At 39.7% G+C, this 19,259-nt stretch overlaps 1 protein-coding gene across 1 annotated transcript in view; it reads left to right on the forward strand.

Moving 5' to 3' along the window:
* Nucleotides 1–470: 470 nt before the first annotated feature.
* Nucleotides 471–19,259, forward strand: part of LOC134357903 (cadherin-12-like) — a 669,532-nt gene continuing 650,743 nt past the window's right edge. The window contains exon 1 of the mRNA XM_063069667.1: nt 471–508. The gene's annotated coding sequence lies outside the window, so the exon portion shown is untranslated. The remainder of the gene's footprint in view (nt 509–19,259) is intronic.

Below are 19,259 nucleotides of genomic sequence, written 5' to 3' on the forward strand. Positions count from 1 at the left end.
ACGGAGAACAGAAGCATCTCAGTCTCTCTTGTATGTAACCAGCATGGATTTAATGGGCTAAATGGCCTCATTCTGGGCTGTAATGATTTTGATTCTGTTTCACAGGGAATCTATTTATGAAAAAGGTTGCATGGTATTTCTTGATGTCTAGCTATCTTAGGTTGTTTGCACATTTTGGTTGAAAGAGTGATTAGACTACAGAGACCAGGGAAATCTGTATGGAGAAAAACATGTAATTAGTACTTATCAATAATCTAGTAACTTCACAGCTGTGGATAAGTTACCAACTTTCCATCTACTGCTTTAGGCTCTCTGAAAAATGTCCATTGATTGAGAAATGCAGATCATCAATCTCACTTGTTGGTGTTGTTTTTATTTCCTGCATTATAGATTTGGTGAACTGATCAGAATTGTTGCCATAGCACTGTTGCTAATGTGCTTGTTTTGTTTTTTTGCTCTGTACAGATCACCTTGATTGCTTACAGTGGCATAGGATGACATTTGAAAGGTAAGAGCACATTAATTTTCATTGCATTTTTCCACTTACACATGATCTCTGTAGCTGCACAACACCTTTTTTAAACTTTGGCAAGAAGTTTTATTTTTCCTTCTTTAACTTCTGTTTTAAATTAATTTATGTCACTTGAATAATTTCTTTTATTCACTGCTCTTATATTTCCCACGTCTTCAGTTCTTACTGAATCTTGATAGTTATGTCTATGATGATATAGTGTGGACAGCTCACCCCAGCAAATAATTATCTGTGCGTCAAGCAGAGTTTTTAAAGTTCAAAGTTCAAAGTAAAGTTTTGTCAAAGTACGTAACTGTCACCATATACAACCCTGAGATTCATTTCCTTGTGGGTACACTCAATAAATCCAGAGAATAACAAATGTAACAGAATCAATGAATGCATGATGGGTGTGTGTGGGGCTTGGGTCTGTGGGAGTTCTGGATCATGGTTTGTTGGGGGGGGGGGAATTATCCCTCTTGTGTATCTTGATCTCAGTATTCAAGATTTGGTGTCAATCGTTGATCTGGCCCATGCCTTCATTAAACGTGTCTTCTTTAACCCAGTCCGATACTACTTACCTTTATTGGGATCTTGCCCCTTCTTTTATCTACCTTCAGGCTTAGAGTTATGAATATGCTAAGCATTTGTTGGGGTGGTTGGGTTATTGCTTATGGTTGGTGTTGGAGAATCCTTGCCTCAATTACCCTTCCTCCAGTCCAAAAAGTCAAGCTATATCAGGTCTACCTAAGAATGCAAGAATATGAGAAGTAGAAGCAAGACTACATTACCCCTTGAGTTTTTCTGCTATTCAATAATATTATAGTTGAATCATTGCCTTGTTCACTTCATTGTCATCCTCTTAGGATGCAAAAATCTGTCACTTTCTGTGCTGTAAAATTCATGACTGAGCATTGATGGACCTCTGAGGTGTTGGCGTCATCTTTTTCTTAAATATTCACACTCTCTGAATAAATAAATTTATCCTGCTCTGAGCACTAAATAGTCAGCTCCAAGTCCTGTTTCTAACAACCCTTCAGGCTAGGCTGTCCATATAAGATTTGCAACACCTGCCCTTAAGGTCTCTCCCAGAATCTGCTATGTCTCAAGCGGATTTGTCGAATTGATATAAGAAAAACGTGATTCAGTGAAACAACATGCTCCAAGATATTTCTGAAGAACATTATTACTGTAAATGAAATCTTAATAGCTGACCAAAGACTTGATTTTAAGGCTGATCTTGAAGTGGTCGCAAAAAACTATAGAAGGCAGAGTTTTATGGAGGGAATTCCCAAACTTTGGACCTTGGCAGCTGAAGTCCTTCTGCGATTGCGATGTCACTAAACAAATAAGAAACTAAAATGGTTGCAGCAAATGTATCACAGATGTATAAAAATAGAGATGAACAAGGCAGTGAAGAAATTTCTAAGTGTGCTTGGGAATTTAAAAGCTGAGGCGTTGTTACATGAGGAGTCACTGTGGGTCTTCATTGAAGGCAAGGGCGGGATAAAGAATTCCTTTAACTGTAGATGTTGTTTTATGTTGGCCCCTATGTGGCTGTATTTTATCTTGTTTTTTTTTTGTATTCACTGTCAAAAGACTCAGCAAGTCATTTAATACAAAGTTCAAGGATAATTTGCCTCTGGGTTTTCAGTGTTGTTGTGCTTTTTCTTCCTCTTGATGCCATCTCTGACCATGATTCTGATGTAAATTTTTGACTTAGCAAAGAGATTCTTGCAGCAATTTTGCAATTTTTTTGTAGATTTACAGGAGTTTAAAGATTATATAAATGTTGGTGTAGGATAAATCTCAGCCAATGTAGCAGCCCATCTCTTAATATTTTCACAACACTAAGGCTTGGGCTGATAAATAACAGGTAAAATACATGCTATGGAAGTCACATAAACCAGCTCCTTAAACATTCAGTAAGTATTCCATTTATCAGGTCTCCCATCGGTAACATCCAGGGATCATCATTAAGCCAGCCACCTATGAACTGTGCAGCAAGTGACTTATCTCCTTAACTCCACCAAAACTTTCTGTCATCTAGAAGATGGAAGTCAGGACTTTGGTGGATCACTCCACAGGACTAGATAGCAGATGCTCTAACAATACTCAGAGTCAAGATCTTACAGGGCAAAACCCAACACCCCTTTCCCCTTCCCACCATGATAGATATCCCATCCACTCAAGTAAATAGTAGTTAGCTTCACCACTTTTGAATAGTTGTTGTTCACTAAGACAATACTGGCAGCATTTCTCAAACTAATCAGATGCACCAGCAGGAAGGTTAATAGTAGAAGATTAATAGGAACATGGGATCTCCCCGAGTCAGACACTATTTTCACCTTAAGCACCTCTGCTAATATTATAAAAGATATATATTTAAAATTAAAAGCAGAATAGCAAGAGTAATTCTTTCATAAGTATATTGAAATTGCTGGATAACTCAATTCAAAAAATTAGATAACATTGCAGAAAAAAAAGGAAGGCCATTTCCTATCACTCCTAGGCCTCCTCTGAAGAGGACAATAATTTAGCCCAAATCCATCAATGTTTTGCCATGCCCTTGCATTCACTTTTCCCTGTTTATGCAAGGGCCAGTTTTGATGTATGCACAAGGGGAAAGCTGGAGTATAAAATCACGAAGACCTGATTGATTTCTGAAACCAATTTGTAAAACCTGACATTCTAAACGGAGCTGCCTAGAAGAAATTTCCCAAATGTTTTTCCTTTGAATTAACATGGGCCTTCAATCTGATGTCCAATCTCTTCCAAAAGATAGCCGGTGGGGAATGTGTCACAAACTGGCAGGAGACATGGTACTCGTCTTTGTTGCAGATTATTTATTGGTGAAAGCATTCCTGATGTTGAAAGCCTGACTTGGATTTATGATGTCCATGACATTTGGTGCAGCACTATTGAAACCAATCAAGGTCAGGTCATAGGAGTCACAACTCTCAAATAGTTTTTAAGCTGATAACTAACAACATTATATATTGCCTTGTTAAATTAAATTTGAAAGTAATCTGGCTTTTCGTTTGTTATAATAAGCCAAAGTCTGAACAAGTTTAGGAATAAATTTGATCTGAATCATTACTTGTTAATTTTTGACCATTAGGTTCAGAGATCAAATAGAATTCCTTACATGAGATAACAGTTAAATCCTTATCTTCTCAAAGCACGGACAACTCTATTGTACAGTTTCAGAAAGGGCAAAGAAGAGAAAGGAAATTTAAGAGAAATTTTTCACTGAAAACCCCTAAGATGTTACTGGTTAGACAGTGTGAAGACTATGGAAAAATAATTTATCTTGTAGAATGATAAGGAGAAGCCTGTAAGATCAAATAGATGTCAGAGGTCATTCTGTTTTATGTTCTCCCCTCTTGTTTTATTGTAAATGTACAACTGAATTGCTTTTGATTCCAGAAGATAAACAATCAAGTGCAAATCCAGGTATTGAACTCTATTTCATCTTGGAATCAAATGGCCAAAAAATGAACAAGGAATGATACAGATCATATCATATTTATATCTTCTATTACTCTCTGATACTGTTACACTAAATGATAAAAAATCGTTTCTGAATTAACTTCCTTAGGTTTGTGTTATGTATTACAAGAAGTAGAATGACTTAAAATAAAAACAGATCAAACAGTAACAAATGTAATTGTTCATTTCTTGATTGATCAAACTGTTTTTAAGGCAAGATTCTGGAAATATTTGGGACAACCGATAGTGTGTAGGGAGAGGGCAAGGTCAATGACCTGCCTGCTTATTCAGCAAAATTGCCTAACATAAGTAGAGGAAACAATATCTGGTGAACGCAGCAGGCCAAGCAGCATCTGTAGGAAGAGGTGCAGTCGACGTTTCAGGCCGAGACCCTTCGTCAGGACTAACTGAAGGAAGAGTGAGTAAGGGATTTGAAAGTTGGAGGGGGAGGGGGAGATCCAAAATGATAGGAGAAGACAGGAGGGGGAGGGATAGCTGGACAGGTGATAGGCAAAAGGGGATACGAGAGGATCATGGGACAGGAGGTCCGGGAAGAAAGAGGGGGGGGGGTTGACCCAGAGGATGGGCAAGAGGTATATTCAAAGGGACAGAGGGAGAAAAAGGAGAGTGAGAGAAAGAATGTGTGCATAAAAATGAGTAACAGATGGGGTACGAGGGGGAGGTGGGGCCTTAGCGGAAGGTAGAGAAGTCGATGTTCATGCCATCATTTTGGAGACTACCCAGACGGAATATAAGGTGTTGTTCCTCCAACCTGAGTGTGGCTTCATCTTTACAGTAGAGGAGGCCATGGACAGACATGTCAGAATGGGAATGGGATGTGGAATTAAAATGTGTGGCCACTGGGAGATCCTGCTTTCTCTGGCGGACAGAGCGTAGATGTTCAGCAAAGCGGTCTCCCAGTCTGCATCGGAGACCGCTTTGCTGAACATCCACGCTCTGTCCGCCAGAGAAAGCAGGATCTCCCAGTGGCCACACATTTTAATTCCACATCCCATTCCCATTCTGACATGTCTATCCACAGCCTCCTCTACTGTAAAGATGAAGCCACACTCAGGTTGGAGGAACAACACCTTATATTCCGTCTGGGTAGCCTCCAACCTGATGGCATGAACATCGACTTCTCTAACTTCCGCTAAGGCCCCACCTCCCCCTCGTACCCCGTCTGTTACTCATTTTTATGCACACATTCTTTCTCTCACTCTCCTTTTTCTCCCTCTGTCCCTCTGAATATACCTCTTGCCCATCCTCTGGGTCAACCCCCCACCCCTTGTCTTTCTTCCCGGACCTCCTGTCCCATGATCCTCTCGTATCCCCTTTTGCCTATCACCTGTCCAGCTCTTGGCTCTATCCCTCCCCCTCCTGTCTTCTCCTATCATTTTGGATCTCCCCCTCCCCCTCCAACTTTCAAATCCCTTACTCACTCTTCCTTCAGTTAGTCCTGACGAAGGGTCTCGGCCTGAAACGTCGACTGCACCTCTTCCTACAGATGCTGCTTGGCCTGCTGCGTTCACCAGCAACTTTGATGTATGTTGCTTGAATTTCCAGCATCTGCAGAATTCCTGTTGTTTGTGAAACAATATCTGATTCATTTATACATCTCCACCATCTGCAATATTCTGCATTAAAAATTATATAACTTAATGTCTGCTAAGATTACGACTAACTATTGTAACTGCACAATTGATTTCAAATAACAGAGATTATTTGGCCTGTCATTTGTAAGGGTCTTAATTTCCTTTGGTGGTACACACAATTTCTATGATGTGTTGTTTTGACACCATTATTAAACTATTCATTATGTAGAAACTACACACAGATGGATTAAGCAGTATACTGCCAAAGGAAATTAAATAGCTTTGTGTTTTATAATGCATGGTATTAATTATATATTTTAAATGAAGGTAAATTACATACTCACCAATTCCAATGATTATTGAAAAAGAGTAACATTTTGACAGTGATTTTCCAAACATAAGGAAATGTGTTATTATAAATGTTTTGCAGTCCTGGTCTGTATTTTCCCAAGCAGTATTACAAATGGCCAGAAAATGAGAAAAAAAAACAACCTGAAAATGTGAAATTCTCTAATGTAGAAACATTAATTTGCACCAGCAATATTAAAGCAGAATATCTCCAATTTAGGATTATGATACCATGGATAATTATGCTGTAGAAGGACAACCTGTATATACAGAGCTGCCGTCAACTCCTCGAAGAAGCTGTGCAACTTGGATTCAGCTCTTTGGCAATTTTATAAATTAGTCCTGTTCACATACAGTATGTATCCAATTACCTTTTGAAAGTTTCTGTGAATCCACTATTTTCCATATCTTGGTAATCTTCTCCTTTCTTCTGAAATAAATAGATGCTGGAAAAGGCTTCTCCTTTCCTCTCAAATGCAATTTATAAATTGTATTAAATATCTAAGTTCTAGACACATTGCCTTCCTTGCTCTGAATGCATCTCCTGCAATTTTGCCTATATGCATTAAATCTTCTCTTACCCTCTTCTGCCCAAGGGGAATAACACTGACTTTTCTAATCTCTCCATCTTGTTATTGTAGTGTTAAATCTAGTTCCTCTCTAGCATCTTTATTCAAAAACGATACTCTTTTTCCATGTGATGGGGCTTGCCTTGATCAGTTAAAATGACTGCATCATTATGACCATTAGTCTAACACTAATAGCTAGGGAAGTAGAGTCAGATTACAGTGAGAGGACTGAGTGAAGATAAAGGGACCAATAGGTCTGCAATTTCATTAGGAAATAACTGGGAGAGGAAGACAGATAGGAATTCTGAACACGAGCAACTTTAATCTTTCCATCATCCTCATAAACATTTTCAGGACCATATCCAGGGCCCTAACATCCATCATGACGTGTGGTGTGGCATTGGTGAATATGTAATTTACCTTCATTTAAAATATATAATTAATACCATCATTTGTGGTTATTTATTTCCCAATGTATAAATATTTATTTGCATAATGATGGATAGGTGATAATACCATTAGTGTTGCTACTATGCAAGTTCATTCCCAAATATCTCTGAAAACATTTTAAGACAAGCCTACCCAAAAGTAAAGCTAAGAGATCAGGTTTGAAGTTTCAAATTTCCAGGTGCATTTATTATCCATTCATACATAACACAACCTTGAGATTCATCTCCTTATAGGCAGCCACAAAAAGAGAAACCCAAAAATATCCATTTCAAAAAAAGACTGTGAAACACCCAATGTGCAGAGAGAAGAAAAAAAACAGATTGCTCAAACAATAAAAGCAAGCAAGTAGCATTCTGAACAGAAATGTCCACAGACATGAAGCCACAGACCCACAGTTCAGTGCAGAACCGAGTAAACATTGCAGAGCAGCGAGCTGAACAAAGTCCATTCTTCACCTTGGGCCCTGACACCCTATTTATGGCCTCGCATTTAAATCATTGTCCAAACATCAGTTCTGTTGCTTTGATGTGGTCTGTGACCTGGATCCCACTTCCTCGATTTGGCCTGTACCAGTCCTTTCCGATTCAGCCTGGCATTGAAATCGTCATCCAAACATCAGGTACTATTGCTTCGATATGCTCTGGGACTTGGACCCTACTGCCTCGATGGAGTCCTTTCCAATTTGATCCCTCTCATCAATTCATCTTTGTTCCACTTCTGTGTCCAATGACATCAATCAGCCATTAGTCAGTTTGATTCATTTCAATGTGTCTGTATAACTTAAATTTTCTCAAGGATTTGAACATGATCTATTTTAGACTCAATTCATAATTGCAGCTTGGGTTCTTTAACACTCCTAAATATTATTAAGAACACTGTACTGATAAAAATAAAACAAAATTGTAAACATTATAAACTTAAATCAAAACAGAAAATGCTGAAAATATTCAGTAGCTGCATCTGTGGTAAGAAAATGCCTTCTTTTCTGTTCTACCACTCTTTGTCAGAGTTCTGAAAAATGGTCATGGACTCAAAATATTAACTGCTTCTTTTTCCACAGATGCTGCCTGATCTGTGGAGTTTTCCAACTGTTTCGGTTTTGGTGCTGTTAAAAGAGCCTTATTTTGAATGACTACAATTCGTTTCCATAGAGTACTGGCCAATATTCTGATAATTAGGTTTAACTCATTATTATTAAATTGCAAATTTTGGGAGATTATATTTTATTTAAAAATAAATGATTAACCGGGGCATTAAAATATCCAGCCCTGATGAAGGATCTTGGCCTGCAATATTATGTCCATCTGTAGATGCTGCCTGATTTGCTGAGTTCCTCCAGCATTTTGTAAGTGTCTTGCTTCAAATAATCATTTAAGGAATCTTGAAGAAATGTTATTAAGCATTCATCTGTAAATATTAGCGCTTCTAATTTCCAGCTTACTTTTTTCTCTGCAGGCCCAAAGTAAATTATTGACTGGGGAAAGTTAATTGTGCTTGGGCCTACCTTTTCCATCATTCTATTTCATGGAAATTGAACTGAATGGCATTAGGACTGTCAAACAAGGTTGAAAGGTCAGGAACATCTGAAACAAGTTACCAGGATACAGGCATGATAACCCATCTAGCTTCTGGTTGTATTGTAACTTCTCTTTTATCTAAAGCCTTACTTAAAACTAGGAAGAAAAGTAAACATAAAGATTATGTTTTGAAGTTAACTGCAGCCTGGGAATCCATCTGGGTAAAGCAACACCTTATATTCTGTCTGGGTTGCCTCCATACTCAAACATTGATTTCTCAAACTTCCAGTAATTACCCCCCCCCCCCTTCAACATAGCCCATTCCCGTCACCCTCTCTCCTTTACCTCCTTACCTGCCCATCACCTCTCTCTGGTGCTCCTCACCCTTCCTTTTTTCTCCATGGTCTTCTGTCCACTCCTACCAGATTCCCCTTCTCCAGCCCCTAATCTTTTTCACTAATCTTTTTCACTAATCTCAGCCCTTTACTTCACCCTTCCCCTTCTCCTGGTTTCACCTATCACCTGGGCAACACCAAGTCAAGTCAAGTCAAGTCAAGTCACTTTTCATTGTCATTTCAACCATAACTGCTGGTACAGAACATAGTAAAAATGAGACGTTTTCCAGGACCATGGTGCTACATGAAACAATACAAAACCTACACTGAACTACGTAAGAAAAAACACAAAAACTACACTAGACTACAGACGTATCCAGGACTGCATAAAGTGCACAAAACAGTGCAGGCACTACAATAAATAATAAACAAGACAGTAGGCACAGTAGAGGGTATAGTAGGTTGGTGTCAAGCCAGGCTCTGGGTATTGAGGAGTCTGATGGGTATTGGGGGAAGAAACTGTTACATAGTCTGGTCGTGAGAGCCCAAATGCTTTGCTGCCTTTTCCCAGATGGCAGGAGGGAGAAGAGTTTATATGAGGGGTGCGTGAGGTCCTTCATAATGCTGTTTGCTTTGCGGATGCAGCGTGTGGTGTAAATATCTGTGATGGCGAGAAGAGAGACCCCGATGATCTTCTCAGCCATCTATCCGCTGCAGGGTCTTGTGATCCGGAGATGGTACAATTTCCGAACCAGGCCGTGACGCAGTTGCTCAGGATGCTCTCAATACAACCCCTGTAGAACACACACAAAATGCTGGGGTAACTCAACAGTCCAGACTGTATCTATGAGAAAAAGTATAGTTGATGTTTCAGGCCGAAACCCTTCAGCGGGACACCTTCGGGTCTTGGCCCGAAATGTTGACTGTACTTTTTTCCATAGATGCTGCCTGGCTTACCAAGATCCTCCAGCATTTTGTGTGTGTTGCTCGGATTTCCAGCATCTGCAGATTTTCTCTTGTTCACTTATTACCTACGACCTTGTATTTCTTCCTCCCATTCCTCCCGCCCCCCCCCCCACCTTCTTAATCTACTTCCCATCTCTTTTTCCCAGTCCTGATGATGGACGTCAGCCTGAAACACCAATACCTGCTGCCTCCAGCATCTTGTGTGTGTTATATTAAAATGTATTAAGTATCTGTTTACCTGACTGACCAGATTTAGGTCAGTAAGGTTGGAGATTGTGAATAGAAGTTCATTTCTTTTTTCATCTGGGGCGAAGAGTTCAGGTGTGAACCCAGCAGAACTGATGCATGCTGAGGCTGTAGGCAGCATATAAATCCAAAGTTCAAACGGCTAGAAGGTCCACAGAGCTACAAATTGGCATGGACTACTGTGTACTCTTCGCACTGCTAAGTTAAGCTTGGCCTATGGACAACTGCCTGAAACAACGGATGGAAGCTGAGAAGAGGGCAAAGAGGAGACGACAGAAAATGGAATGGGAAATCACAAAGAGAGTGTCATAGAGTACATATGGTGATTTGTTACATTTTATCTCAAGAATCAAATGGCCAGCGTCTGCTGTGTACAGTTACACAATTTGCATTCATGACAATGATCACAGATCAAGATTTTTTATCTGGAAATTGAGAAAATATCCTGTGGAGCCTATCTATTTCTCCTTGCAGATTCCCCTTGTGCACGTCCTTCTTTTGTTACTGGAGTGTGAATTTTTCTTTTAACCCATTGTTCTTAGTCAATTTCTCAAGATCCTCCTTGAGGATCACATCAGACAAAATATAAAATCTAGCAGAAAATTATTGGCCTCATTTCAATGGTTCAATTATTCAATATAATATCAGAAAATGTGTACAGTATGCAATCTGAAATTCTTATTCTTCATAGACATCCATGGAACAGAAGAAAAACCCCAAAGAATAAATGACAGAAAACATTAGAACCCCAAAGCCACCCTCCCATCCCATGCACAAGCAGCGGCAAAAGCATCAACCTGCCCCCTACCCTTCCCCGCTTCAGCAAAAGCTTTATCTACCCCCCACCTTCTACGATGCAAACAATAGCAAAGCCATGATCATGATCTAAAGTCCACCAAGAAAACACTGTCCATCCCAACACCTTGACATCCCACAGGCTTTCTCTCTCTCCACCAAACGAGGAAGAGAGAGGTAGCACTCTTGCCACAGCAGGAGGGGAGACCAGTAGCTCGCTGTTTCGATGTTACAATCTGCAGTGTCACTTACTTTGACAGCAGCATAGACTGCTGTCTCAATGTTTCAATTTCCCACGACACTGGCGAAAAATCGTGTCATCTATAGGGACGCACCCTGAAGGTGCACATCACCCAGGCCACTTACTGTTCACCTATCAGGCCCTTGCATTTATTCTCTTAGTTTTCATTTAATTTTATTTCAATAGATAATCATGAAGTAAATGAGAAATTACATGTATGAACTAAACTGAGCCAAGTATACACACAGGGGAGACTTCTATCCCCTGGAACAGTATATCAGCTGGGCATAGAAACTACTGGAAAGACTGGATGGGTGGAAGAGCACAGCTGTAAAGGAAATCGCATGATTTTACTTCCATTTATGGAGGTGTAGCAAGCAATGGAGGCAATTTCATCCTACAGGTACAACTATGCACATGGAAATAAAGGTACCAGTTGGAAATTAGAATCTCTATTTTAATGTAATCAAATTGTTGCAGTGTGCCCCTGCTGTGATATGATAATCAATTTTCATCTTTCCACCTGGGCATAAACTTGTTCTTGCGAATCATTGTATCAGTCCAAATTTCATTTCCATTTATTTCAATGGAAATTACAAGCAGGCAGTTTCTAAAACTGATCTGCATCAATAGATTCATACCAAGCATCACAATAGAATGTGGCCCACTGTGACCAATCCAAAACATCTTAAGGATGTTATATAAACTACTTGGAACTTACTTAAAAAAGCCACTTATGCAAACTGGGCCATGTTACGATCATTGCTCCCATCACTTTTCATCTCAATCAATCAGTATTCAGTGTTTTCCATTTTCCTTTCCTGTTGTTGTCCTGCTTTCTTTTGGATGCACTTTTGCTGCTTGCCTCAACAAGTTTCAGGTTGGACTAGATTTCAGAAGCATGGGCTTACTATCTCAAATGTGGTCTGTCTGTAGAGTGTCTCATTTGTTAGTTCAATGTGCCCTGGACCCTGGCCATTAGACTCTTGAATGGCACAATTGTAACTCTTCTCCTCTGAAACTCCACTAACAGCACCAAAATATGACCCACACACAGCTTTGCTGGCCACCAGAGCTGCCAGGGTTTTAAATGTTTCTGTATGTCTCCGATATTTTGAAATAGTTAAAAACTATATAAAAATGAAATAAAGAATCAAAAATGTTAAATAGAAACACAACCAAAAACTTAAAAACATGAAACAAAATAGACATAATTAAATAACTTGCTTTCTCTTATCTGTCTTCTTAGAATCTAAGAATGCACATTGAAATCAAGAGGTATGCTGAATCTGGGAGGTGTTTCAACAGAAATACTGAGGAAATTACACTGTCAGGGCTTTGGTGTTGGGGAATTCAGTGGCAGTGTGTGTTGAAACAGAAACTATTAAAAAGTAAATTCAGCATTCTGTGTTTCACAACACTCTGCACTTACTGCCATTTGGATAAGACAGCTGGCATTTACCACAGAAATCTGGACTTTTATTCCTCCTCTCTGGGGAAGTAAGACTGGCCTGATCTCTTGATTGGGTTTTCTTGTAATCATTGTACCTTCTTCACCACAAGTTTTAAATTTCCCGAGAAAATGTTTCTTCACCTCAGTGTTTTAATGTATCCTATGTTCTTTAATAGGTTTCCTCTCAGTCTTCCCTTTTGCAAAGAATCCCAATATGTTAATCTTTCACCTTTTCATCTTGGCAAATCTATTTTTTTCTATCTCAATTATTTCAATATTTATGAGAGACCAAACCTGGTCTACGTTGTTGTTGAATACTGTTATACAACAGATTTCTGTGTTGAATTATTTATTTTTTTCCTAGTCAGAACTAATTTAATTACCTTCTGGATCACTTTAACTCCATAATGATTTCCTTAAGAGTTGATATGCTGTCGCTTCAGTGATATATTTGGTTGCCAGCAACTTTGTTTCTTCAGTGATATCAGAGTTCCTCAGTTTTCTTATAACCTCTGGCCATGGATGCAAAGGACAATGAGTGAGCTGGGTAGTTGTCTAATAACTGCTTGGCTTTTTTCTCAGTTCCCTTTCTGAGGTACCAACTATTTCTAGACAAGGCTTTGCAGTATATATTATCATTAAAATTGAACTCACCAACAATATTCCCTCATCATCCAAAATCAATCCCTTTTTGCATTAGTGTACTCCCCTAAACACAAACTTCATTTTTTTTTCTCATTTCATGTTTAATGAAGTGTTCTCCTCTTTGGAACCATTTTCAAATGTGATATATTTATAAATAATTTGCATGGCTTCGTTTCAAACATTTAGCTCTCTGTCAAGGCAGAGTTGTAGCCATTTGTTTTATTAGTAGACCTTCAATTTATTTTGTAATATTTAGTCAAGGTTTATTGTACTAAGGTGTTTTTTAGTGATGTTAAATATTCACCTGGAACAGTGAAAGGAAGGCACCAGGAGCAAACTGGTTTCAAGATCGATTTTACAATTGGTGAGCTGCTCAGTATCAACTGGATGATCAGCTCCAATTCATTGGTACAAATGAAGAAAACATGTATGTGAAATAAAAAAATGAATTACAATAGATAGCTAGTGAAGGGAGGGGTTGGTGCGATGATTCATTTGGATAATATTGGAAGATATGGTTTTGTTCCCCCATCATGACAGCTGGAAAATTTAAATTCAATTAACTAAGTAAATTTGTACAAAGGGAAACTGTAAACAGTGAAATTATCAGATTCTCATGAAACTCATCTGGTTAACTAAACTTTCAAAGAAGGACATCTGCCCCCACCCACAGTTCCCATCACTCGCACATGAAATGATTCCAGACCCATTAACATGGTTGACTTAGATTTCCTTCTGAAATGCCCTATAAGCCTATGACTTACATAAGAACATAATGGAGCCTGCTCCACCATTCAATAAGATCATGGCTGATCTGGCCATGGAGTCATCTCCACCTGCCTGCCTTTTCCCTATAACCCTTAATTCCTCTACTATGCAAAAATCTATCTAACCTTGTCTCAAATATATTTACTGAGGGAGCCTCCACTGCTTCACTGGGCAGAGAATTCCTTAGATTCACCACTCTCTGGGAAAAGCAGTTCCTCCTAATCTCCATCCTAAATATACTCCCCTAAATCTTAGACTTATGGTCTAAGTGAGCCATGCAGTGGAGAGGCAAAAAATGCTGGCTTTGCCAGCAATGATCACTAACTGCGGACATTTTGTTGTGTTAAATTGCTTCTGTAAACAAGTTTCTAAGTGCAGCCCATTCTGAAAGTTCAGGGCAGTGCAGTTACATTGCTTCAAATGAGCTCTAGCATAAATGATGCATCTCTTACAATTGGCCAAAGTGAAAGAGTATAAATCGCTTGGGTGGAGATTTCACAAAATACAAATATCTTCAAAATAAGACTTTATTTGAAGTGGAGTTACCTTACGTAATTTAACAAATATAGAAAGATCTCTCAAAGAGCAATATGATAACCATTTAAACCATTTTTTTCTGGGTAAATAGTATCCAATACCTTTGGTTAATTCTCTTGCATTTCTTCAGAACTGCATCTCGGAATGCTTTATATTCATTTTAGAGAGCAGACAGCTTTTCAGTTTATCCCCTTATCCAAATGATTTCTTAATTTATAATGTTTAAATTTTAAGCTTGATTAGTTTTTAATAATCTATGAGCACTTCTAAATGTAAAAGATATTCATGTATCAAAGAATGACATTATTTTATAGCTAGTTAGCCAGAGGCTATAGCTCATTCAATTAAACCATAAGACCTTGGAGCAGAATTGGGGCATTCAGCCCATCAAGTCGGCTCCGCCATTCATGACTGAGCGGACTTGACCCGATTCTCCTGTCTTCTCCCTGTAACCTCTGACACCAATACTTCCACAACCATCTGAGGCAATGAATTCTACAGATTCCTCACCCCCCCCCAAGCTAAATAAATTCCCACTCATCTCTGTTCCAGCCGGCCACTGGTCTAGTGGCATCCCTACCAGACCTCAAGGAGAGTGGTCCCGACTCGAATCCAGCCAGCTCCTTACACGCTTTCCATCTGTGCTAGGCTGAGCATTGAGCTAGCAACATAGCTTCATAAAAAAACAGACAAATGCTATAGAAATGGCAATGTTACTGCCCAATGTGCCATAAGGTGCAGAAAGGAACAACATCTCTATTCTAAAGAGTGGTTCTTGTATTCAGAGGTTGTGCCCTCTGGTTCTAAAGCCCCCCACTATAGGAAACATCGTCTCCACATCCACACTATCATGTCCTTCCAATATTCAATAGATTTCAATGAAATCTCCTTGCATTCTTCTAAACTCCAGTGACTATACACTTCCGTCCAGTTGCACTCACCCCCATCATTGCAAAGTGCTTTGAGAGACTGGCTCTATCACATCTGAAATCCTGTCTGCCCACTACCCTGGACCCCCATCAATTTGCCTATCGCACCAACAGGTCGACAGAGAACGCCATCTCCACGGCACTTCATTCTGCTCTGACCCACCTGGACAGCCCCAACTCTCACGTCAGAATGCTGTTCATTGACTTTGGTTCAGCATTCAATACTGTGACCTCCTCCAAGCTGATCGCCAAACTTCGCCAGCTTGGTATCAGCTCATCCCTCTGCAATTGGACCTTGGACTTTCTGAATAACAGACCCCAATCAGTTAAGTTAAACAACCTCTCCTCCTCCACTCTCACCCTGAACACCGGCGTGCCTCAAGGCTGTGTGCTGAGCTCTCTTCTGTACTCCCTTTTCACCTATGACTGCGTTCCTGTACATGGTTCCAACTCCATAATCAAGTTTGCAGATGACGCCACGGTGGTTGGCCTGATCAGAGGGGATGATGAGATGGCCTACAGGGATGAGGTCCAGCACCTGGCCGCGTGGTGTGCCGACAACAACCTGGCCCTTAACACCCAGAAGACCAAGGAGATCATTGTGGACTTCAGGCATGCTAGGAGCTACACTCACGCCCCCATCTACATCAACGGAGCTGTAGTGGAGCGTGTATCAAGCTTCAAATTCCTTGATGTCCACATTTCCGAGGATCTCACCTGGTCCCTGAACTCCTCCATCCTGATCAAAAAGGTGCAACAGCGCCTTTATTTCCTGTGGAGTATCAAGAAAGCTCACCTCTGTCCCAGGATACTGAGGGACTTTTACCGTGTACCATTGAGAGCATACTTACCAACGGCATCTCTGTGTGGTATGGCAATTGCCCCGTATTGGACCACAAAGCACTCCAGCATGGGGTGAAAACTGCCCAGCTGATTATCGGCACCCAATTGCCCACCCTTGAGAATATCTACCATAAACGCTGCCTGGGCAGAGCGGAAGGCATTATCAAGACTGCATCTGACCCTAACCATGGACTTTTTACTCTCCTCCCGTCCGGTAAGTGCTACAGGAGCCTCCGCTCCCGCACCAGCAGGCACAGGAAGAGCTTCTTCCCTGAGGCTGTGACCATGCTGAACCTCACATCACAGCGCTAAGCAGTATTGCACCCATATTGTACTGTCTCAGTTCTTTTATATTTGTGCGATGTAGCAATTACTTTTTATTCGCAGTTATTTTGTAAGTAACACTATTCTTTGCATTTCTGGTCAGATCCTAACTGCATTTCATTGGTTCTGTATCTGTACTTGGCACAATGACAATAAAGTTGAATCTAATCGTATCTAATCTAATCTAATCTATAGTCCCTGAGTCAACAAACACAACTTAAATGCTAGTCTTTTAATTCCCAGGATCAAACTTTTGAATCTGAACCCTGTCCAATGCCAGCATATCCTTTCTCAGATAAGAGGCCCAGAATTGCTCACAATACACCAAGTGCAGTCTGATAAATGCCGTAGAAGGCCTCAGCATTATATCCTTGCTTTTCTATTCTACTTCCCTGAAAATGAACGCTAACATTGCATTTGTCTTCCTTTCCACTTTACTGAACCTACAAGTTAATCTTGAGAGAATCCTGCACAAGTACTCCTAAGTTTCCTTGCACCTCAAATTCTGAATTACCTCTCCATTTAGAAAATAGTCTTTGCCTTTATTCCTTCTTCCAAAGTGCATGATGATACACTTCCTCACACTATATTCCATTTGCCATTGCTTTGCCCATTCTCCTAAACTGTCTAATTCTGTCTGCAGACTCCCTCCTTCCTCAACACTACCTGCTCTCCATCTATCTTCGTATCGTCCACAAACTTGGCCACAAGTTGGCAAATTGTTTTCAGCATTTTTGTGTATCATGCTTACACTGACCCAAACATTTTTTTCATTTACATCTGAACATGCAGACCCACCCCAGTAACCTTAGGGCTGGCTTCATTGCGGAAGTTACCTCAAAGATTAATTGAAATACTGGGAAGGGTCAAATTATAATGCTGAGGGGCTGACTATACTAAGCGGATTCTCAGATGATATTGTTTATTACTGATTTTCACTGTCATTATCATTGAGCTGACATTTTGATAGCTGACTTCAAGAGTCAGATATCAGATTGGTGATCACAGTCTTATCATGAGGAAGAATATTATAAGCTTAAAGCCCAATTATGTAGCTTGAGAAAACAAAATCAAGAGTGACAGCTTGGTGTGGTACCGAGGGAGTTGTACAGTTGTATTAAATCAACACTCCATTATGCTGTAACTAAGCAATATCTAGCAATTAGCAGAATACTTTACAGTACCAACTGTAAGATCATGGTTCGATCCCCACCCATATCTGGAAGGACTTTTTACTTCCTTGTGATTGCGTGGTCTTCCTCTGAGTGCTCCAGGCTAAGCTATTTATGAATATCACTGATATTAAAGTATTTAACACCAAACTTTGTATTAATAAATCTCAAACAAAGTGCAGCAAGTAGAGATGTTCTTTCACACACCTTCGACATCTTCAAACCCAACCGAGAGTACTGTCAGTGTGGGATATGTTCTACTTGTGACTGGGTGTCCAGGTGCTCTAATTTCCTCCTACGTCAAGATACTTTCAGATCAGTAGGTTAATTGGGCACTGTAAATAGCCTCTGGTTGAATGGTAAAATTTGACTGGAGGTAATGGGAATGCAGGGAGAAGAAATTGAGTTAGGGTAGCATTGATGCCAATGTGGGTGATTAACGATTGGTGCAGATTTAAAAGCCCAAAGGGCCTATTTCCATGCTATATCTCTCTATGATTTTTAATTAAAAAAATAAAGAAAATGAAAACAACATTTTGGAATAATTAGATATATTTAAATTAACTTAATTAACTTTAAACAATATGAAGTGCCTGAAACTAACCTCTCTCCTTCACAATTATTATCTTGACTGAATTGAGAGCAATAATGTTAAGCCTGCACCAGTGTTATTCATGCATAGATTCTTTTGTTCATATTCTTTCAAGGATTGTGGGCTTCACGGGTCGAACCAGCATTTAATTGCTCATCCTTTGCGTGGAGGGTTTTAAAAATAAGGAATACAGTTTTAAATCTGAAACATTGCTGGAATCCAGAATGTAGCAGAGGAATGGATAAGATTTCAGTGCTAAATAACTTCGGGTGGAGCTGGGGACTTCGTAGAGGCAGATAAGTTCATGCCTGGAGACGGCATGCATATCAGCTCAGAAGCTCATTCGATTGGCACCGATATCCCTGAACAATATTCCATGCATCTTAAGATGTTTGCGAGTCATACAAGTGACAAACACTTAAACATCCTGACACGACTTTGCTCAAACTTCTTGGCACTGGTACACGTTTGTACTCTTCATGGCAACAGAAGCAAAGTATTAGCTTTCTACAAATTTCCTAGTTGGTGGAAAGGTCCACTCAACCTCTCCTACACCTGGTGCAGGAAAAGTGAATCCATTTAGTTGAAAGGGAAGTCACCTGTACCTCAAGAATAAATATTTATTTTTGAATGAAATCAGTTTGCTAAAATAACATTTAATGATATGGTCTTTCTCACATACAAAAACAATTTAAAACATCTTAATGTTTTGATTAGTATTTAATAATTTGTGTTTTGAAGAGAGTGCTATATCTAAGATATGTTAAGTATTTCAATGGTGCAGCTAATAGAGCTACTTCCTGACAGCAACAGGCCAACAGTTCGATTCTGAAACAACAGGAATTCTGCAGATGCTGGAAATTCAAGCAACACACATCAAAGTTGCTGGTGAACGCAGCAGGCCAGGCAGCATCTCTAGGAAGAGGTACAG

This window comes from Mobula hypostoma, chromosome 17, assembly GCF_963921235.1.
Source record: "Mobula hypostoma chromosome 17, sMobHyp1.1, whole genome shotgun sequence".
Classification (NCBI taxonomy): Eukaryota; Metazoa; Chordata; class Chondrichthyes; order Myliobatiformes; family Myliobatidae; genus Mobula; species Mobula hypostoma.